The 24,201-nt window shown below is 34.3% G+C and overlaps 1 protein-coding gene across 4 annotated transcripts in view; it reads left to right on the top strand.

Moving 5' to 3' along the window:
* LOC111064370 (rho GTPase-activating protein 7) overlaps nt 1-24,201 on the top strand; it is a 213,084-nt gene that overhangs the window by 46,508 nt on the left and 142,375 nt on the right. The window contains exon 1 of one of the 4 annotated variants that reach the window (XM_039432126.1): nt 7,931-8,449. The exons of the other annotated variants lie outside the window; for them this stretch is intronic. The gene's annotated coding sequence lies outside the window, so the exon portion shown is untranslated. Of the gene's footprint in view, nt 1-7,930; nt 8,450-24,201 lie in introns of those variants that run through there. 4 annotated transcript variants of the gene reach the window in all.

Below are 24,201 nucleotides of genomic sequence, written 5' to 3' on the forward strand. Positions count from 1 at the left end.
GACTTCTAGTGTTCTCATAATCTAAAGTTCTAGTGTTCATATTGAACATATTCATTTAAAATATAATTAAAATATTGTTCATTATTATGAGGCTTCGCAAAATTTTCCTGAATGGAAGACTATGATAGCAAGCAGTCCTTCACAATCATTACTCACAAATCACATTTTAATTTACACTTAATGATCTTATATGCAAATGTGCAATATGCACATATATGCATGGATGATCTTATGCAAAAATGTTACTCAAATATCATTTATCAAACATTTCACTAATATAATTATATATTTATAAATATTCACTCGATTAATCAACTCAATACAGAATACAATAAATCACTCGTCAGTCGGTTTTTTTTAAAGCACAGTATAGTAGTGTAGTCGTTTGTAGTTAATTGTACAAAGTATAACAATGCTGTAAGGCTGGATGTAAATTTGATTTATTATTGGAGAAGTAAGAGGTTCTATTCCAGTAGTATAAAAAGGGGGAGTCTGGTGCACAAGTGCACCAGACTCCCCCTTTACCTCAAGGTCATCCAGGTCAACCACCCTAACCTCAAGGTCATCCAGGTCAACCACCCTAACCTCAAGGTCATCCAGGTCAACCAACCTAACCTCAGGTCATCCAGGTCAACCACCTTAACCTCAAGGTCATCCAGGTCAACCACCCTAACCTCAAGGTCATCCAGATCAACCACCCTAACCTCAAGGTCATCCAGGTCAACCAACCTAACCTCAGGTCATCCAGGTCAACCACCCTATCCTCAAGGTCAAAAAAAAAATAAAAAAAAATAAAAATAGAAAAAAATAAAAAAAAATTAATAAATAAAAAAAAAAAAAAAAAAATGGAAAAAAAAATTAAAAACACATATAATCGGGAAAAAAGGGAAAAAAAGGGAAAAAAAGGGAAAAAAATTCCCTCCGGATCCTGAACTGGGGTATAAAAGGAGTTGTTCTACAAGGAGTGGGACATTGTGTCTTGTACAGTCGTGTCCCAATACGTGTGTGAGGTTAGGGTGGTTGACCTGGATGACCTTGAGGTTAGGGTGGTTGACCTGGATGACCTTGAGGTTAGGGTGGTTGACCTGGATGACCTTGAGGTTAAGGTGGTTGACCTGGATGACCTTGAGGTTAGGTTGGTTGACCTGGATGACCTTGAGGTTAGGGTGGTTGACCTGGATGACCTTGAGGTTAGGGTGGTTGACCTGGATGACCTTGAGGTAAAGGGGGAGTCTGGTGCACTTGTGCACCAGACTCCCCCTTTTTATACTACTTATTCCGTCCAAAAAAATAATGTTCAGATTCTTGATGAACTCTTTACTCTTTGAAGCCGACATTTGGTAGCTAGGATGGAGGGGTCTCAGTTCTCCTGGAGTTCATGTCATCCTGTCTGTTGAATTAGATGAACATATTCTAAAAAGTTATGTTCAATTTTGTTTTAAAGGTAAAAGGGTAGATTAGGGAGGTTGGGTTTTTGCTTTTAAATGGTAATATATTGTTATTATCCGAAAAGTTATGATGATTTCAGATAGAAAATACAAAGGACGTAAACATGAAATACAGATTAACTGAGATACAGGTAATCTATTGTTATTATTCGAAAAGTTTTGATTATTTCAGATAGAAAATAAATAAATAAAATACAAAGGACGTTAACATGAAATACGGATTAACTGAGATACAGAATGAAATGAATGTCACCCGCTAGGATGTAAAATTGATGGGTAGGCCTACCGTACTACTTAAATTAATATTGATACATACTCTTGTATGTATTATTACTGTTGCATTATTAATGCAAATATTTATAAAAAATAGATTATTCTCGAACCTTGAAAAATCACCAACAAAGAGTCTGATGACTACAACATCAGTATTGCTCATGCGTGCAGTGATGAATCATTGCTATAACTGGTGAATGACCAGCGTGTGCTTGATTATGACTATAACCGTAATTCAAGCTTTAAACAACACGAGGAGTCTATTATGATAAGTCCACTCCCATTAGATTGGTGCTTTCTGAAGCAAATCGAACTCACCACACTAATGTGCATTGTTATCAGTAATTTATTTTTCAATCTGAACAATAATTTCCTAATGGTGATTGCATTGTGGGATCCCAATATGCACCTGGTGATATCATAGTAGTGACCTGCTTCCTGATGTCATTATTAAGCTGCAGAGATCAAGGACAGACCTGTATTAGTGGATCAGTGAGAGATTGGTTTCATCACGAAATTGTGGTAAGGTGGCTGTTTGTTGCAAGAGTTTGAATGTCATGTTATGTCATAGGCTAGTTACACACATATCGAATCTTTGACATACGATTTTTTGCCGTCCATATAAATTCCATTCAATTATCTCTTTTCTGTATAGGGCTACTTTTTATAGAAATAGAAAGAAAAATTAAAATCTCAGTACCCTTTTTGAATATTCAATCAAATATTAAATTGTGATTAAATATTCAAAAAGGGTACTGAGATTTTCATTTTTCTTTCTATTTCCATTCAATTAGATTAAATAGAGTATGTTTGTTAAGCTCCGTTCTGATAGAATTCATAATGGACCGAAAAAATTTGAACGTCCAAAAATCGATGTGTGTAACTGGCAAAACTCGCCCCTTTATATAACGTCTTGAATTTCACGTTATATTACTTCTATCTTCATAATGAAACTTGCGAATAGGTAGTGCATCTAGTTTGATACTTATCATTATTGTTTCAATTTCCAATGATAAAGTAATTCTCAATTAGAACTCATTCCAATGAGGATGTGGCCTACTAAACATACATTTTGGTTGGACTCAAACTCTTTTCATGTCAACCATAATTTATTATTGTCCAAAATTCTTCGCATTCAATAACGTATGGCAGCAATAAAGATGGATGTTGACCCATGTGACCCAGTGACTCATTACGCATTGATCCATGTGAAAGTATGAAAAGTAATTTTCAAAGATCAAATGGATTATTCTGAAAACTACTGTAATTCTTTGGACATTGGAAATTGAATCTATATTTAATTGAATGATTCATAAAACATCCCTGTGTTTGGGAGAACATAATTCCAAAATTACATTTTCACATTAATTGTTACGTTTAATTTCAGAATAACATTTTCTTATTTCTTATGTCATGTCTATTTAAATACTTATAAGCTTATATTATCGTGTAATAGAAGAGTTTTGACTTGAGACTTCACTTTCCATGCATATTTCACTCGATTACTACCTAAATCTCTCTCTTTTCCTCTAAGTGAACTTCTGGAAAGTCGTAGCTCATCGGAAAAGGTGACTTGTAAACGTAAATAGTTGATTACTTGAACTTTATTTCGAGAAGAGATAACTTTCGATGCAATTTTTCAAACTTCTTATCACTTCACCCTTCTCCTCCTCCTCCGCGTAACTAGTTCTGTATTCCTCCCATCCGTATTACAGACTCTGTCCCTTATATCCCTCTCTGTCCCTCATCTAATCTACGTGTATGTTTATGGGCATGAATAATCGTTGACGCAGTTTGAGGATAAATTTATAAAAGCCGGCCTGTAATTCGCTGAGAAGATTCATGCTAAATAAGGCACCAGGAAGCATAAAGCCCAAAGTGTTTACGGCCATGTTCATTACACGCTCAAATCAGCGGCAGGCGATTCCCAGCTGAATTTGTGCTGTCGTGATTTTCAAAATTTAAACCTCGTAAAGAACTTTCGCCAGTGATGTGTAGTGAAGTGTTGTAGCATCAACAAGAAATAAAACGTCGAGAAGAAAGTGAAATTTTTGTTCTGTTTCTACTGTGGAAGGCAGTAGTGCGTTTTAATTTGTGAATTTGCATAAATGGAATTCTATGATGCAGTTAATTTGATTCTCTGTCTGTCTTGTTGCCGACTCGTCCAACCTGCTGCTGCTGCTACATCACCCACTTTTCATCTATCCCACTTCTTTCTTATCTCCTCCCTTCATCCCTCTCTTATCATCAACATCTCATTACTTTCTTCTTCTTCACATTTTTCTCCATCACCTGTTTCCTCTTTTTCTCTTTCAAAGCCCAATTTGAACGAGTCGAACCGACTGCTTGCTTTCCATATCATCTCATCTCTACGAAATGTCTCATAAATTCAACAAAAAATACGTTTATTTCCTTTTGCATGTCAGCTACCTGATTAGAAATCTAACTTTCTTTTGCTCTTGAGACTTTATAACTTTCGTTACTGCTCTCTGTATGCAAACAAGTTGTGTGTCATTCTCAATGTTCTACATTGAAGTTATACAATACTGTATTCTGATCGTGAGAGTTTAAGAGGTTTATGTCTATTGAATAAGTATTCTAACTCATGTAAATGAAGCATGAACGTAGATACTCTTCTTGAAGTGGAATACTGATTGAGAATAAGTCGTAATACTCCTAATTTAGTAGCTCGATTAATTGTGTAGTGAATGACATAGAAATTTGACTAATACACTAAGCTGTAATATTACTGGAGGTAAGGAAAGTACTAATTCTCACTTCAATCCAATCTAATTTTCACTTCGATCTAATTCACCCACTTCAGCAAATGCAACAGTTCACACTGCTTATTGTGTTGTGTTTGTAATACCAAAAGATGCTTGGAAAACCATAGGTTTAATTGTCATAATCCTGACAAAAAGGACTTCATAGATTATATTTCCATTCCAAAACAATTTCTGTAAAGTACCATCAATTTCAATTGAGCAAATGCAAAACATCACAATACATTTCTTCTTGTACATGTACAATGTACATCCCATTTTTCCACCTTTTCAGTTTCATATCTTGTATTTTGAGGTAGCAAGCCAAGTATGATTTCTCTATTGTTTGTGCTTTTCGTCTATGGTATCGACGTGACCTATGGGATTATGATCATGAATTACTACTCCATACTTGTTCCACTTAGGCTCAACTCACACTTAGCCTACGCGACTCAGATCGAGAAGAGACTCAACTGTAGTCGAGAGCATGTGTTTCCAAATGGTGACAGTCGCGGAGACTAGAATCGACTGGTCTGAGTGTCACCATTTGGAACCACATGCTCTCGACTAGAGTCGAGTCTCTTCTCGACCTGAGTCGCATAAGTGTCAGTTGAGCCTTAGAGTGAGATACAACCAATGATATTTGTTGGAAGATGCTCAGCATTAATTGCTAAATTTTATTAGCATTGAACAAAATCACTCTAACATTCTCTTCAAGGACACTAAAAACTTAGTGTAAGACTAGATGATAGTCTACATCCAGACTATCATCACGCAAATGAGGAGAAACAAAGAACAAATAAGATTGGCAGATCATAACCATGAAACAAGGCAGAGAAACTTTAGGCAAACGAACTTTACAGTACCAAGGATGAACACTACATTTGGGCAGAAACCTTATATTTGGGATCAAAAATTTACAATTCAATACCAGGTAACAGGGAAGGATTTAATAGATATAAGATGCAAGTTCAAGAAAAGTTTATTTTCCAGGTTAGTTGATATTGGAGTAAAAAATTGTGAAAATTTAGTTAGACTGTAAATATTTAAACTATTTATTCTTTTCCTTTATTAGTTTTTCATTTTTTTTTTGAAATTAACTTTCTTATTATTATCCTTAATAGAACATTAATATTTATTATTACTGATTTCATAATTTTGTTTGTATTATCAATTTATGCTCATTTCAATATAAAAAAAAAAACTTAAATCCTATATCACTGATGGCCGGTTGCAGAGTCGTCACATAACTTTATTGGCTCGTATTTAGCCTAAGTGCATCCACATAAACACAATTTGCGTTGCACAGACACCACATAGCTATGTGGGCTGTTAAACTGAAATCACTCAACTAAATGAAGTTTGTAAAATAGTAATTGTAACACGCAACAAGCAACTAATAACTTATACCCCAACACATATAATTTATAGTGGGGTATATATTCATTAAATTATCTATGCTTATTAAGAAATTATTCAGTGCATAAAACTTCTCTGTTTTATTTGTATTGAATGCCATAGTAGGCCTATTCAAATTTTTATTGTAATTGTTTTTGATGAATAAACTTTGATTTGATTGAATTAGAATTTCTCAGAACAACGAGAGCTTCCCCATCCCATCATGAGTCAACAATAACAAATAACTACCTCCAGTGAAAGTGATTTTCGATCCCAATTGAATCAAACTTACTGGAACTTGCTAATTGTCTCCAACAGTTACAGCAGCTCGCCAATCCTAACTCGACTCGAATCAAATCCAATTTCTTGTGAAGTGAACTCGACCGATTTGGATGTCGAAGGCACTCGAATTCGTATCGAGCTGATCCCAGCCAAGCCGAGAAGGACGAATCTCGTCGTTCACTTTAATTAAGCACACTTCAATTTCAGGCGTTCACAGCGGCACTAACGCCGCTTATTGCAGATTTGCTAATAAGTATGCAGACTGATGAACGAAGTCGCTATCCTTCAAAACAGTACAACGGAGACTGAGAATTAGTCACTTCAAACTCACTTCAATCTGTCAGCACTGGTTAAAAGGGAAAAAGCATTGATGTTACTTCAAAGAATGCTGACAGTTTAAAGTGAATATCACTACCATTCCATCATACAAATCCTTCCAAGTACTGCAGCTGTATTTCGCCGAAATAAATGGCTATCAATTAGATCGTTCCATTGAAGAAACGTTTGAAGGGTTGCCTGTTTATAAATTTACTGAATGGAATTAATTCTGCTCCTGAATGCTTATGAATCGTCTCTTGGTGATTAAGATCTTCGTTAAAATGAAGATGCCTTCTACCGTCTCAGAAAATGAAGGTGAAGAGGAGAATCTGAAATCAAATAAGATTTTTGCGTCGGATAGCATTTATATATCCAATGATCTCCCGGAATGATATTCGAAAAAGACATGATGTATTATACGATTTTGTCAAAACTGACTTGAAATTCGTCAGTGTTTATAACCAGAATAGGGTCGATTGGTTATTATAATTAGGCCTATTCTTGAATTAGTTGAACAATGTCACAGAAAAGAATGTGTTTTCTCTGTGCCAATATCGATATATTTGTTCATGGCACTCACCAAAATCAATACCTAGCCGATTGTATGTATAATGCATTAATAACTAATTACATCAGTCAATAGCTATAGTGAGGTCCACGTTATAATGACAGTATTTGATCAATTTTGGTTTTGCTATCCTTCTCTATCATTTGACAAAGCCGGTGGTACTATCCTTTTCTAGGTCCACAACGATGCCAATTATGTTTTTGACAGTGCAGAACTATAATTAATTAATTCAGAGAATCGGCATCGCTATTCTTCCATCTTTATCCACTGCCATTATAACGTGGACCTCACTATACAATAGCTATGATGAAGATGTAACATAAATGAAAGACGTTACATCTCTAAAAAACTTTTCAATGACTGTTCCACTGATTATTTGTAGCTATGGGTAGTCTATACTGTTCAAATATACAACAATTGCAGTAGGTTGAATCAAACTAAACATTTCAACAAAATTGAAAAAACATTATTGAAATTTCAGAAACTAATATCATCCTGGGAGTAGCTCAAAACATTGTGTACAAATATTACTCAATTTGAGAGCAGAGTAAATTAGAATACTCAACCAATTTCAGAGCCGAGTAAGTTTGGATTCTCAAGCAAAACTTCGATGTCTGGGCAACCTCAAGCTGAATATAGAATCAAAGTCAATCCAAAGCTAATTTTAGCCTAAATTTCCAGCACATAAGTTACAACAAACAGCCGTACTAGCGTACTCCACAACACTCTCGTGACCCTGGCCCAAAGACGTTAGTCTTCTCCTCATGTTTGTCTAGTTTTCCGAGAGATGTCGCTACAAGTCTTCGCGCCACTATAGTATCCAGTTAGAAGAAGCCGGAGGAGTGTGTGGCTTTGCCTTGACGGTTGCCCTGCTCCTAGAATAGTAAACAGTCCGCGTTTGACTTTGGCAGTGAGCAGTTGATGTTGCTTTTCGGTTCCAGCAGCAAGTCTCGTGTTTTTCGTAAATCGTAGGACGCGGTTTTTGTTTAGCTGGTTTCTGTGGTGTCACTGTGCCTAGGCTTTACAGCTGACTGCTAGTTTCATTCTGGATTTCCATTTCGTTTCGTATTTTTCATAGTTGTAAATTTGGTTGTGTTGATGTGTGACTTGAATTTTTCCATAAACTTGTGTTTTTAGAATCACTACTGATTGTTATAGTGAAATTTATCAGTCTATTTTCATAGTGTGGTGCACTGACTTATAGTGTGGTGTTTACTGACTTGAATTTTTTGTTCAACATTTTTGAGTCCTCTGAATAACTGTACATTCTCTTGAATTACTAAATATTCTCAAAGTGTGGTGCATTTGACTTCTGTACTATTCTTTGAAATAGTTTCTTCTTGGTGGGAGTAGAAAGTATAAACCTAAATGGATATATTTACTGACTATTGAATATTCTGGTGAGTCCTACTTCCTATATAATATTTATATTCTGTAAATTAATGTTGTTGAGCTATTGTCGTGTATTGCATGTCAATCAAGCTCTCTTGGTTTTATATATTGCTTTTACTTTTTTCAATTATATTATATATTGAATTCATTCTTTTTTTGTTATTGTATTTTGTTTGTTTCCTTACTTCGAAGACCATCGAGTCTTTCAATTTGTAATTATTTTTGGCTCTCAATGACTTCAGATCTTAAGCGCTTGATAATCCGTCAGGGACTCCCCAACAATAAATGTCATATGAATAATATTATTAATACATCTTAATTCATTGATTGGTGAATTTGAGCTCGATTTTGAAGGATTCCTGGTAGGAAGAAGCGATATTAGTGATTTTTGTTATTCCAATGTTAATTTACTGACTCGTCATAGTTTGAGAGGGGGAAAATTGGGCACATCAAGATTTCTCCTGATGTTTCTGCGTCAAAAAGTGGGCCTAATCACGCTAGCACAATGAAAATTACGCCATTAATTTAGTCCATGCATTTTCGGCCAACTCCATCTAGAAAAAAGATGTTCGTCACGAATCGGGCTGCTGTCTTTTTGGACGACTAATGATGATTTAATTTTGATGTGCCTCTCCATGGCAGGAGGCCCATTCCTGGCCTGATTACAAATGACAGTGTCGTGCTGAACTTCAGAAGTAAGAAGTCAGTGTTAGAGAGGGATGGGAATGAGGACTCGAATTAGAATGACGTGAATAATTGGATTAGTAATTATTAGAAGAATGAAAAATTGGTCTTATTCCAATGGAGCTCCTTCGCTTGATTCTCTTAATCAGTATCTTTGAAAAATGTGAGATCTGTGTGATTTGGAGTAGAAAAATTGTATGAATAGATTTTGCCTCAATCAATTCAGTTAAAAGTAAATCCAATCATGTGTGGTTCAATGAAACCATTACAATATTACATCGGAATCAATTTGAATATTGATTATAGCAACACCATTCTATATTGAATAGACACATTTTTGCCCAGTCAAAAAAATTCAACAGTAAAGACAATTTTTTATTAAGATGTCAAAGTTGGCTTGTACAGTATTTTTTTTATTTACAATGCAAATGAGACTAATGTAGATAAAATATATTATTTTATATTATAAATATATAAATATAAATAAATATAATTATTTTATTGGTAGATAAAATAATAAGGTAGTCCTTGTGCTATTTTTCTTCCAAATTTATAGGTGACACAGTCCAAGATAAAGTTATAATTCCACGTGTACAATTTTCACAAAATTTTAGTCCAAAATAAACATGAAAACTATAAATTTTGAATTTAGATGGATCAATTAATAAATTTATTATAAATATTCCACTCCAAAATTTGGAACCATTGAAGAAACACAAACTTGATTATATAAGTATAATTATAATATATTATGATGCCAAATTCCAAGTTCCAATTTCCAAGTCACATTTGTCATTTCATGTTTATTGCAATACTGTCGAAAAATGACACATAATGATTTTCAGGATATTCATAACTTTCAATTTTATAATCATCAAAGGATTTTGTGATTTTGCTCTATCCCTCGTTAATCAGTTTGAGCATGCTTCTAGCCTCTATCGGCTAATATATTTAGCTCTACAAGAGCGTTCAAGTTGAAAGAGTTTTTATCTGAAAGCCTCTTAAACGTCACAAAAACATTCCTGGATTACTGGAGTTCTCAGAACAATGATTCTACTTTCTTCATATTCCAAATATGACATTTAAAGGTCAAAAGTCCCCAGCTTTCCAAGGATTTGTCTCATGTGTATTTTCTGTTAGTAAGTTACTTTTCTTTTTCAGTACAGTATCTTCGAGTAAAGGAACATTGAATCGAATTTGGATGTTCTATTGAGTTTGATTGAATAAAACTCCTGCGATATTTTGTGTTCAATGTTCCTTCACTCAAATAAGATACTGAAAATAGTCAGTCACAAGAAAATGCTGATCAAATTTGGATGTTCTATTGACTTCGATTGAGTAAAAATCCTGCGATATTCTTAAAATACTTTGAAATGTTTGGGAAGATGGTGATAATGTTGTAGGCTGCAGTGAAGTTCTATTCACTCTCAAATGAAGTTGGAATGAATTGATTGCTTGATAGTTGGGATGAGCTTTTAGTGATTATGAGGGAGTGGCATGTCCTTCTGTTCAACTAGTCAACTTATTATCGTAGAGGTGTTATTTCCGTCGAGTGTCAGAATAGGATGTTTGGAACCGCGTTACATAAACGCCTATTACGTTGATAACAGTGGTGTTGTTATGTAGGAAATGATTTGTCTTTCTTCTTGTGAGTCACATGCTTAGCTTGTGCTACGGTGAGATTCGATTCAGTCAGATTCCCCCATATAAACAACATCATTGCCTCTCATTCAACCAATGCTGTCAGTTTGAAGTGGATCTCACTGGAGATTGTTACCGAAACAGTGTCAGTGACAACTTAGCTTGTTTTGCATGTCCTGTTTAACTGGAAGGCTATTTTTGGGAGGAGATGTAAACCACAATTCCATTCGGATGTCGTTGGACAATGAATTCATTACCTGAGTTACCAGGATCTCAACGATTGATGATACCATTCACATTTGAATAAAAATATAAATCTCGGTACCCTTTATTTATATTAAAAGTAGCCCTAAAGAAAACAGACATTCATATTTGATGTAAATATTATTGAAATTTCAATAATTATTGTCATTGAGAGTGGTGATTCTAGCACATTATATTATCTGAAGTTGTGTGTATCCTTTTCCTTTATATACTATTCATTTGAACGAGGAAGAATTCATCTAAGAAATAAGTTACGCATTCTATCTTGTAGGTAATCCAATAAGTTTTATCCAAAACATACCTTTCTCGTATATCCTCTTATACACTGTACAAAATTACTTCTTACTTGTGATGTACACGCGTAGCAGAGAAGGCATACAGCGATAGGGATAAAACGGCGGCTATGTTGCCGTTGTGTGCAGCGTTCTCTGATTTCCAGTGAGTATTCAAGCGCTTATTTCAAACTTTGGAAGTTTCCTCTCTGCAATCACAGACTCGATTGACTCTAATCAACAAATTGACAACTGCGCTTCCACCAATGACTCTATCCATCATTGTAATTGGCTGATCTCCCTCAATTTCTCTGCGCCGCATATTCCTCAAAGTTTGAAGTAATTTTGTATGGAGTATAATTGGGATAGTGAATTAATCCTAGTTAATTATATTGTTGAATGGTGCCTAGTCGAAATATGAAATTGATTTTGAATATCCAGTATTTCTTCAATTTATTCTAGAATTATTCCAATCACACTCTTCTAGTCAATGGATCGTTGTAATAGAAATTAATGCGAATCTTGCGATTGATAATTAATTACTTAAACCAATACTTCATTATGTTGATTTGATTGCTATTGAGTTATTCATAAAATGTCAATAATTTCGGAAAAAACCTTCCATGTTTAGAAGCTTGAATTTGCAGAATTATAGAATACACAGAACATCGTTGGTGATCAGGCAATGTGTCAAGTATTATGAATTTGTTATTTCTTTCATTCTTATCGCGATCTAGATTATAGTCCATCCCCTGAGAAATGCAATTGTTCATGAAGCTCTTCTAATAATTAGGATAGAGCAGAAAGAGTAAACCTCATTAATAATATTTTGCTCGGTTATTACGCCAACCGGGATATCTTATTCTAGAATCTAAGTTTTCATAGATGGATATCATACGCAAAAGAATGAAAGTGGAAATACTATTATTTTAATTGATAATTGTGTATTCTTTAATCAATGGATAGATTATGAATAATTAATATTGTAAATATCCACCATTATTTCAGCGATATCATTACAATATTAATTTACAAAGATACATGATCATTTAACATAAATAATCCAGTAAATACTTGGGAGAGAATCAACAGGATTACAAAACTGTTGCTCTCCTAAATTTCTATTCTTGAATATAGTTCAAATAATCATAGAATAATCATATTTGAATATAGTTCAAATATCACACCATTTATGTGAGGTTTTTATTGATTGAAAATTTTTCCCAAAAATAACTTATCCATTATTTGCTATCTATAATAGCTATCGTAATAGTTTATTCGTCATTTTAATATACTACTCAACTTCTCCCTAGCACATTATCGATTATTATAAGTATAACAAAAAATTATGTATTCATGTTATAATGTTTGATAATGACTATTGAACATTTCACAACTCATTGTGGAATTGTGGTACCCGTATACCCACCCTCACACCAGCATCACCCACCACCCATCATCAACCGCCAACCGCCAGCCGCCATCTGCTCTCATTCAATCATCCGATTCCGATTCAAACTTCATTGAGCTGCCGTTCAACTTCTCTCTCTGTCTCTCTCTAAAAACGCGGCCCAAAGTTTCGGAGATTTCAATTTAGATAGTCGACAATTCAGTCACCCCTCCCCCTCCTATCAACAGCTTCCCCCCACTTCGTTTCCCATCATCAAATAATCAACTGTCATGTTACCACAGTGAGGTTCACTTCAATCTGTCAGCATTGGTTGAATGGGGGAAGCATTGATGATGCCATGAAGAATTCTGACAGTTGAAAGTGGTTCTCAGTTACTCGTATGTGCGCGTCTGTGAGTGAACCAGACACCAACAATATTCAAACTAATTGAAATTGATAAACGAAGTATCTTTGTCTTTTGTTCTAAAGAGTGATGAATACAACTTGAACCAGACGAGGCGCATATTTCAATTAATGTCGAATTCCATTTCCTTCTCGTATGGTTTGCATGAAAAAGAAACACAAATGATACAGGATGGCTCTTTTTCTCTCACTCATTCTCTCTTTCTCAAATAGATTTTTTGAGTTCAACAATTTTGCGCACTCTCAAGCAACTGACTTGTACTCGTCGCTCTCTCTAGTGTAAAATATTTTTCTGAAATCTGAATACTTCTTATAAAATAAAAAGACTAAGAAATTGTCAAAATCTTTGTCTTTTTATTGACAAATCTATTGACAAAATCTTTTGACAAGAATTGTCTAAATCTTAGGTAGTCTTTTTATTTAATATGAATAATTACCACAATATCAACTTCTCAATTACACAAAAAGCTAAATACTTCTACCACAGAAAAGGGAAAAATGTTTTTTAGTTTCCCAGTTTTCTTCAGGTTTATACTTCTTGCTTCTGTGCTCCGACCATTTAAAAATTCATAATTTAAGTTTTAATAGAAAGTTATGAATTTCCCTAAGAAAGTTCAGTATAAGATGAAGAAGTATATGGAGGCTACAAACTGTGAGATTTCGCTTATTTCTTCTATTTCGTAACAAAAGAAAATGTTCCATTAATAATTGTATATTTTTGAAATATATTACCCTTAAATGCTTGAAAACGATGGACACTAGAATCAACAATGAGTGAAGAAAATAAGACTCAAAAATAAGTTTGCAAACATATTTTTAGACTGAAAGTTTTTTCAATTCAATGTTTTAAAACTTTCCTAACGTGTCTTATCCTTCACCCTAATTGTACCAAAATTGCTGTTTTTCAAGAAATAAATTGCGAAGAGAGATTTTCTAAATTGCTCAATACCGGCATACTGACTTAATTATTGATGAATGTATAGTAGATTGAATGATGGAATATTCTCTCACGTTTTTCTTTGCTCTAATGACTTTCTTCTCTTTTTTCCAGGTGAGTAAAGCAGTCATTCTCGTCTTCTCATGGAATCTAGGTAAATGGGTAATTAATTCTCGAAAGTCTCTACTTTTTCCATCTCGTTTTTACACAATAGTAGTCACTCACTCGGTGACCTCTAAATATTTGAATTGAGGTTTATTAGGCTGTCACATTTTTTGGCATTTCTATATCTGCGTGCGTCATAGGCTACTTGCTCGATCCAAACATGGAAGGTGGTTTATTGATAATCATTCAAAAGCTGGATTCTGAATAAATGGCCGGTAAGCCTGCCTTATTGGTACTGTATTCAGTTCGTTACCCCTGTTTAGCATTTCCATCATGTCTTTCAAACAATGAAACTATTAGAAAAATGCAGAACTCCTTGAGTCATTGCAACGCGCCTCACTTCATTTGCAAGTTTTCAAGGATTTCATTTATGATCCCTTCATGAAAATCAATACAGAGAATACCTATACTACTATTGGTTATTCAGTTTAGATTATTTTATCAGAGATGACAGAAATATTTCCTTACTTTATGATTTTATACAGATTGGTTATCCATCAAGAAATAAGAATATGAGTACCCTTTTCAAAAACTTCTATTCCGAGAATGTTTTTGAAAAGGGTACATGGAATATTAATTTCTTGATAAATGAGAGTAGCCTTCACCAAAAAGTTAAGGTTGGTTATTCTATGCTCATAATCATAGTGAGATTGATCGACTGATTAATTATAAAATAATTATTATCATCCAATAATCAGTTGGAAATACATCTTTCTTCTATCACTGTGAAATTCCTGAGAAAGAAGTATATAGAATGATATCAATATATAATAACGATCTCTGGTATATAAGGAAATAGCTCGTTATAAAATAATGAGGGTAATGGTTCGTATCTGTTTAAAAACCGAAAAGTGAGATCGTATTGTTTAAAAAAAAGTATTGCCAAAATACAGTGGAAAATTCTTTTACTGTATTTAATTCTAGATACTGTTTTCTTAGTAACCAGCTTAGCAATATAGCTAAACGTTTTTTGGGTGCAAATTTCAAACTGAAATGCTATATTTGGAATTGAAGTCCGAAATAAGGTTATAATTTCACTTTTATGGAATTTAGTGCTTTTTCACTCAAAAACAACAGCAACTAAGAATTACAGAGATGTTGTAAATAAGAGTGGTATAGTGTTGCAGTAGTGTTGTAGCCGATAATAGTTCTATTGCATTTTAAAAGTAGTAGTAATGAAACAGTAGTAGTCAAGCGCAGGAGTAGAAACATAAAAAAATGATGCATGCAGCAATATACAGTAGAAGTGTTGTATGGATTCCAGTCCAGTTGACACAAGACTGTTCCAATTGGAGAAAAATTCATTAAAAGAAAGACATTTCAGCAAAAATGCAGGGAAGTATTTTTCAATCAACTGAGGTAATCTACAGCGTACAGCTCCTCAAATTTGAGGAAGAATACCTTTGTGAAATTCTTTTTGAAATACAAAAAGATGAATCTGATCGGAAAATTGCGGACAATGGATTAAGTATTGTTATTTTTCTTCAAACTTGTACAATGAACGGATAATCCTTTCAAATAATCTTGGAGAATTGGCACCTAAAGAAGGAGGGAGTTTTCAGTTAGCACGACATCGGGCAGATCGCAGATTGGAGTGGAATAGTGCTTTCCATTGTCCATTACCGACATGTACTTCACTCCTCTTATCTCTGAGATGGGAATCTCTTCTAAGTGATGCTCCTTCAAATACTAACGGAAACGCATCGATTTTGCTTTGTTTTGTTTGTGATGGCACAGTTCACTGTCGCCCTCTTTCTCTTCCTCTTCTTCTTCATCATCCTTCTACTCCTCCACCTTCTCCTTCTCTTCCTCAACCACTACCCCTCCTCCATCTTCTCTCATTCTCCTCTCTTCTTCTCCTCCTTCTTCTCATCTTATCATAGCCCGATCGCTCATCTGTGATAGGAATGCTCCATTTCAGTCCAACGAGCACTATCTTCACAAGTTTGTCTTATCAGGGTCAGTGGTCAGTATCTATTTCTCTTACTCCATCTCTTCACTCTCTCTTCCCTCTCATCCTTCCATTCTTTCTTCTATTAATTTTTCTTTCATTCTCTCACCCTCCCAGTTCCATTTCTATCCAAGCATCCTTTCTTCTATGAATATTTTTATTGTTTTTATCATCAATTTTTGTTCTCATTACTTGATTGGATCTCTTAACTGATCTATTTTTTACTCGTTTATTCTCATTCAATTCTTCTCTGTGATTTCCTCATTCTCTTTCTCTCTCCACCATCAATTCCCCTTTTATCTCCAACCTGTTTGCTATCACTCATTCTTTATTCCAATAACTCAGTCTTTCTCATAATTTTTTTCAACTTGCCTGCCTCAGTTTTAGGTCCTCTTCTGTTTCTCTTCTTCTCTTTCACTATGTTATCTCTGTCATCTTTCAAAATTGCTGTATTCTTATTCAAATTGTTCTATTTGTCTTCATTTTGTTCGATATTTATCCCTCATTCACCATATTCTGCTTCTCATTTCCATTCTAACTCTTGAATTCTATCTTTCCCCTGTCAATTTTCTCTTTTCTCTTCCACCTCATATCTCTTCTGTTATCTCATTTTTATAAGATTCATTTTCTCCGTATCGTTTTCCTCCATCTTGGTAGAGTAGTAGAGTGGATATTGCTGTCCAAAGCTCAGCACATCATCAAATTATAAAGCTATTCTACAGTGTATTCTATTCCTCTATTACTCTACCATAACTATTTATCTCTTTCTCCTTCCCCATCATTCTCCTCTTCTCTCATTGTATTGAATTTCCCTTTTTCTTCAATCTCCCTACCTCTTCGATTACGTTCCTCCCCATTTTTCTCTCGAGAGTTTGTTATTCACTTGGTCAATCACTAACTCCAACTTCTCTTCTCCATTATTCTTCGCTTGTACACATGTATCTGCTCAATCGTAAAGAATGGATGGAGCACCATTCCGCTTTCTGAAGTTATTAAGTGGAACTAAAAATGAAAGAAGAGCCCCATATCGATGTCATATAGAGTCGACTACCAGGCACTCTTGACACGATATTGGCGTTCATTATTTTTTCAAACGATTTTTCCTGATGCTGCACTGTATTTGCACGTATTGCACAACTTGGTTTTCCAGTGTTTTTGATACAGTACTGGACAATAAGTTGGAATAGGATGTCAGAGTCAATTGTCAAAATCATTTGGAATCCCTGGATATTTACTACCTTGTTCAAGTAATTAGAAGCCCAGTTTTGTCTACTGATATTATCATTATTGAATCAATAAATGAATAAGTTATTTAATCTATTTCTATGTAACGTTCATCGCCGGTAATTGAAAGAATATGATGAATACTGTGATAGGAATCTCCTGTTCATAAATGACGAAATATGAATACACTGCGGAGTTGGAAAAGGATAGAGCCATCTGCTTCGTTTGATTGCAGACGAGGATGGAAAACTAATTTTAATCAGATACTGACTTTATAACGTGAATCCTACTATAGTCGCTATGGGGTCGCTAATTTCAACATAAATACAGGTATCCAGTAATATTGTTCGAGAAGAAGAAGATTGTTCCCCCAAAGGATTTATCAAATTTCTCTCCAACAGCACCATTTTTCATATTCTGTTTCTAGAAGTCTATTAACAAAAAAAAAAGATCAGAAGCATCTCGTTCTACCTGTTACATTAACTGCGTGTAAACACCGAAACGAACCGGCAGAAAAGTAAATAAAAGTGAAAGCACTCACCGACCGTTTCCTTTCTTTGTCTCAAGGTTAAATAGCAATTTTCGTCATTTGCATAATTTGAACCGAAGCCGAGCAACGTGTCGAATCAGGAGTAGATGCTGTGAAATGATATCCTAATTGAAAAAACGGAATAAAAAATCCGAATCTGGTCTTAGTTTCTTACGGAGTTTGATTTTATGAAAACGAAAGTGGTTGTGCATTTTAGCTCAGGCGTTTTTCAGTGCTTTTCACAGCGAAATCCATTATCAGCTTTGCAAATAGAGGTGATTGAAACAAGAAGTGCCTTGTGAGATTACATTACATGTATCATTACATTAATTCAAATTGGACCACCTATGTTAGTCGAAAGAATACGATTTCATCCGAGTCTAATGCGTTGTGGATTGTGGACGTGAATCCATTACGATGAAATCAGGCAATTGACGTGGAATAGAATATTCAACACATTCTAGAGCTTGTCTGAAACTGCATGCATCGTTACATTAATGTAGATTGCGTCATTTAGAGAGTCGGGTGGGTTTGATTGGGTTTCTGTTTCAATAAAATTGAAAATATAGTCGACTATAATAACTGTTGAAACAGATCATGATGGATTTGAACAGTTTATGAATCTACATGGTGGTCCCATATTAATGACACATGGAAGTATTAAACGTGAAAAAATAAACAATACCAGGGAATACCTATACAGATTAGAAATTGTTTATTCCAATGTACCAATGCAAAACAAGACACTTCTTTTTACCACAAGAACGACAAAAGCAGCCACCGCCATCCCAAGACTGATTTTCAGTGCTAGGATGGATGTGTCTGGGTTTGACGCTGGTGTATACTGACAGCGACCAACCTAGAATAAAATGTATTCTATGTACATTGGTTAATTTTATGCCAATACCCACAAATGTAAATATAATGTTGGCAGGTCACCTTTGAATTTAAAGAAGAACTGTTGCTCAAACCATTCACCTGCGCATTGTTAAATGAACACGATTGATCTACAGAGCATTAAATCAGATCTATACCAAAGAACAATGATTCATTCTTCATTTTTTGGCAATAAAATTCATTTTATCTGACTGAATTAGTCGATTAATCAGTGAAACCGCGAGTAGAATGAAGTAAGAGATGACTAAAACATCTCAATGATCATACAGTAGAGAATATCCATCAAGTTATATTCTAACATTTGAATTTTCTGAATTTGTTATTAATTTTCCACTTCCCAATAACAATTATCTGTGATGGTTTCTTGATCCATTCCGAGCTGCTATGTATTAACACACTTTTTTCTATGTATTTCACATGACATGCAGTCAAATATTAAGTACATAATTAAAACCTTTTACTTACTGACTGAAGTACTTTCGACCGTCTAGCGATCATTTTCAACAGACTTCAGTCAGTAAGTAAAAGTTTTTAATTATTTACTTGATATTTGACTGCATGTCGTGTTTAAATACATAGAAAAAGTGTAACAATTATCTACTACAAAAATTACTGTCCAACCTATTGATTGTTTATTGCGGGTGATACCCACATGAGGTTTTTGCTTATGCGTGAGAAATTCAAAATGCGAGGGTGATTTGATGTGATGATCAAACATCCATGCCTACCGACGAGATTCATTTGAAAAAAATACATTTTTCCCCAAGCATTGTAGAATACAAGTCAACATCCTATAAATCTATACTATAGTCTCTGCTTTACTTTCTAGTTGAAAGATTTTTGTTGAAGAATTCTTCCGATGTTGTCTCTACACTCCATGTGCATTATTCACGCTCACCGCTTTTCAGTTATCAGTCATCTGGAGAGCGTCAGCAGAGTGCTTTGACCTTTCCAATATCTGGTGAAGAAATAATTCGTTGTCAGCGAGAATGTCGCAAAAGGTAGCACCTCATAGATACCAGTGGTTGTGGTTCCCAATAATCTTATGCTGGAAATTTGAAATTGAAACCGAACTCTGTTGAGATTGGTGGGCGTACCAGCTAATACCAGCATAAACTATCACTTTCGATTCTGTTACCTGTGATAGTTATACCTATGTAGTCTTGTAACATGTAGATAGTTGTTCCAACTATAGTTATAAACCACGTTATTTGAGTGTACCCTGATGTTATGCAATATGGAAATTATATGCAGGGAAGATCCATATCTATGAAAATTACAGATTCTATATCTATTGAGGTGCAAGTTGTGCTGCCGGCTGCCGGTATCGATTTGACTTTATAACAAGATTTCTGCTCAGAATTCATTTAAGAAAGTTTAGATAAGTTGTTCGAGTAGGAGTTTGTCGATAGTGATGTGAAGTTTCAATGTTGTTCTCGTGTTCGGTTATTGAAAATGTCGTGTCATATTCCGTTACAAATATGAGTTAGTCTTGGCCAATTTCCTGTGACAAGTTATGTGGACATGACGAGAATAATTTTATGCTAATATTAACTTCTCCATTGAAGCATTATCAAATCCTTGCTCTGATTTCTTATTCCCTCGTTACCATCAGTGATCAATAAAATATAACTGAACATTTCCAGGTAACATTGCATCAAGTAGCCTAATCACATTTTTATAACAGTTCAACTCTTAACAGAATTCAACTTATCTTGAATTCATATTTTATCTTTGTCATAGAAAATTTGTTTGATTGGAAACTACTTTATCTATCTGATACATCTACCCACTGTGATATCTACCTGAACATTTCCAGGTAAGATTGCATCAAGTAATCACATTTTTATAACAGTTCAACTCATTACAGAATCCAACTTATCTTGAATTTATATTTTAACTTTTTCATAAAAAATTTGTATGATTGGAAACTACTTATCTATCTGATACATCTACCCACTGTGATATCTACCTGAACATTTCCAGGAAACATTGCATCAAGTAATCACATTTTTGTAACAATTCAACTCATAACAGAAATCTTAGATTTATATTTTATCTTTTATCATAAAAATTTGTGTGATTGGAAACTACTTTAAATGAAGAAAATTGTATTGTGCTCCTTATAGTATACAATATGTCAATTGAATAGGAGCTAGCAATTTCCAATAAATTTAGAAATTAATACCCGATTAAATGCCACGAGAACCAATCAGAGAAGTGTTAATTTCAAAAAATCCTTCTCTGATTGGTTCTCTTGGAATTTAATAATGGTTAAAATTAAACATGCTTTTGTGCTACCGGGTCTGAGTCATTTTCAAGCAAAAATGCCAGGATTCAGTTGTATATTCTTAGCTGTTGCTATGTATAGCTAGAACTACAGTAACTATACTAACATAATAATATAGTTACTGTAGCTAGAACTATTGACTAGCTGCTACTCACTAGATTTTATTTTTATTCAATCATCCGAATATATATCTCCCTTCAATCATCCGAATATATATATAGCCTCCAGTCTACCACCTCCAATCATGCTACTATTCACGTCTCATTATTCAAATAATCTCTTTTTCAGTTTTTGCACCACTGCTCGAACTTGTAGAACTGTTAAATTATTGTATCTTTTCTGCATAATACTCTATTGTTAATAGTATTCTTCCTACCTTTCTATGGGGATAGTTCAGAATAGAAAACCGAGGGAATCCTATTCAGGTAATGTTAGTATTCTTCCCAGAAACGTCCTTGGCAAGGTCGTTGAGTCTGTGGAATGTGGCAAAAAAAGGTTCAGTTCAGGCCCTACTCCATTATATTGAAGGGCGTGTTTACATTAGCAGGTAGGAGGTAACTTGGCGCCTCATCCTCTTATAATAAAAGTGTTGTAAAACCATAAAGACTCCACCTTTCTCTTATCGAAAGGTAACAGTTTCGAACTTCAGAGATGGTTTTTTCATCCTAATATTCACTATTTCTTCTAATAACTTGATTAATGCACTAGAGAAAATAACTTTTCAATTTAATGAGTTATTAGTAATTGTACATGAACAATCTATCTATAATCTTTGTTGAAGCTACTTTCTTCAGATAACCTGATCAATGCACTAGTGAAGATAAATCTTTAATAAAATGATTGAGTTATTAGTAATTGTACTTCAAAAATCTATCTATAATCTTTTTTGAAGTTTCAAGACACTCAGTTCCTTTTGTTCTTGCATGACATAAATCTATCAAGTTCTTTTTTTATTTCTCATTTGGCTTGATGAAAATGTAAATGAAAATACTCTTTATTAGGTGGAGTTGAGACTATCATCTTCCAAAAATGTATGAAATATATGAAATTTTGTTCAAGCTTTCTGTCTTGAGTTGAACCACTGAATGAGAATTAAGTGTTATATTTCAATCTCTTCCTCTTGCCTTTCCTGTTCTTATTGGTTGTATATCTGATGCAGAGTTATTCAATGTTGAAATAGAAAGTATGCATTGATTACAATATTTCGTGATTCCCCAATTCACGATTTCTATATGACCAAGTCTCATGAACTTCTTGTCATTTGAAATCAAGGAAATTTAGGAATGACTCAACAATAGCAATTTTATGTAAGCTCATGATAATTGTCAAAGATCACCTCCTATTATACCGGTATGGTATATATGCTAGTTGAAATATATCAAAAAGACTGAAGATATGTTTTTTTTTGTTTTTGCAATATTACCCATTTTCAATGCTATCGTATCGGTATTTGCTTTTAATTTTATCCTTCTGCAAGCAATTCGGAACACAGTGGAGCCTTGATATCGTGCATCTCAAGGGACCGCTAAAAATACTATTATGGGGTCTGTACTAAATCGGGGTGTACTATATGGATGTTTCAAGGGGCTGCAGAAGAAATGTATTATTTATTTATTTATTTATTTATTTATTTATTTATTTATTCATTCATTTATTCATATGCAAATACAAATTATAACGAGATATACTATTATCAGGTACCACTGTACAACCCCAGAATATCCATAGTAAACTCAACATAAATACTTCTTGAATACTCAACATAATTTCACATTATCATCATCAAATGCTATTCTTATAAGGAACTCTGAACTGTGCAAACATGGACCTCTCCATAAGCAACTCCTCTAGAATTCCACTTCATTTCTTTCTCTTTCTCTCAGATGCAAATTCGGTAACGCGTTTCTGGCTTTGGTTTCCTGGCGATAAATAGTTTTGTAATTCAATTGGGCAGCTGGCCACCAATTCGAATGCAAATAAGACCCTCTAGTCAATTATTGCGAAACATGGTGCCATTCCATTTTTCCCTCCACGTTCAATGAGTGAGTAATAATAATTCGCTGCTTGCGAATGTAATGTTGTTCAGCGCTGGTTGAATTTATTAACAAGAAGGAACTGGTTGCAAATTTTATTGCCCGACCGGTATCATTCTACTTGTATATGGGATATGGGAGGTGTACAACATGCTTTTCTCAAAGTTATTACGCACACCATCATCAATGCACCCTCCTCTCCAGCGTTTATTATTTATTGAATGGCTCTGTAAACAACGCTGCAACATAAAACAATTTTTCATTTGTTCTATTACAACGCGGTTGCTGCTTCTGTTGGGTATTTATGTTCATTTGCTAGCCGGGTAGTGTTTCAAATCTAAATGAACCTACAGGCATATTAATATGGTAATCGACGTTCATGTAATAGATAAATACGATGACCTGTGGTGTTGTTCTTGAGGTGACCCAGAATTGATTGAGGTTGGATAGAGTTCACCATGGGAAGATGATTACCATCTATTCCATGATCTTTCAGGCTTCCTCCTCCTTTTTGTTTCTTGTTCTTTATTAAGATGGGTAGAATGGAACAGAAAATAAAATCCTCATCGTATTTCATTTGAGATGGAATAACTACTGTTATAAAAAGTTGGGTTTTACAGGTTTCTTCAATATTTTACTCCATGTTATTTCTAGTTGATAACTTTGGCTACTATATACTAACTGTGGTTTACCATTTATTCTCTCGAGCGTTATAAACTGCAAAAATATTTCTGGATATCAAATACTTTTATTATTCCATTAGTGCAATAATTCATACTCTACTCCCATAAGTTACCTTCTATTTTGGATTGAATATTTAATTATCCACAGGAATAGCTCAATATTTTGCTCATCAACCACAGGCATTAACCCACGTGAGGATCCCATCTAATACTGTTTATATATCTTTATTGTACACTGCATGTAAACGAAGAAGAACAACATTCAATTTTAGTGTTGTTACCGTTATTGTCTTACTGGCTGATATCATGGCTTACTTTAGATTTCTATCTATAGTAAGCTATGCTATTATATTCAATAATTATATTATTGTATTTTC

Source organism: Nilaparvata lugens, chromosome 7, assembly GCF_014356525.2.
Source record: "Nilaparvata lugens isolate BPH chromosome 7, ASM1435652v1, whole genome shotgun sequence".
In the NCBI taxonomy this organism is placed as follows: Eukaryota; Metazoa; Arthropoda; class Insecta; order Hemiptera; family Delphacidae; genus Nilaparvata; species Nilaparvata lugens.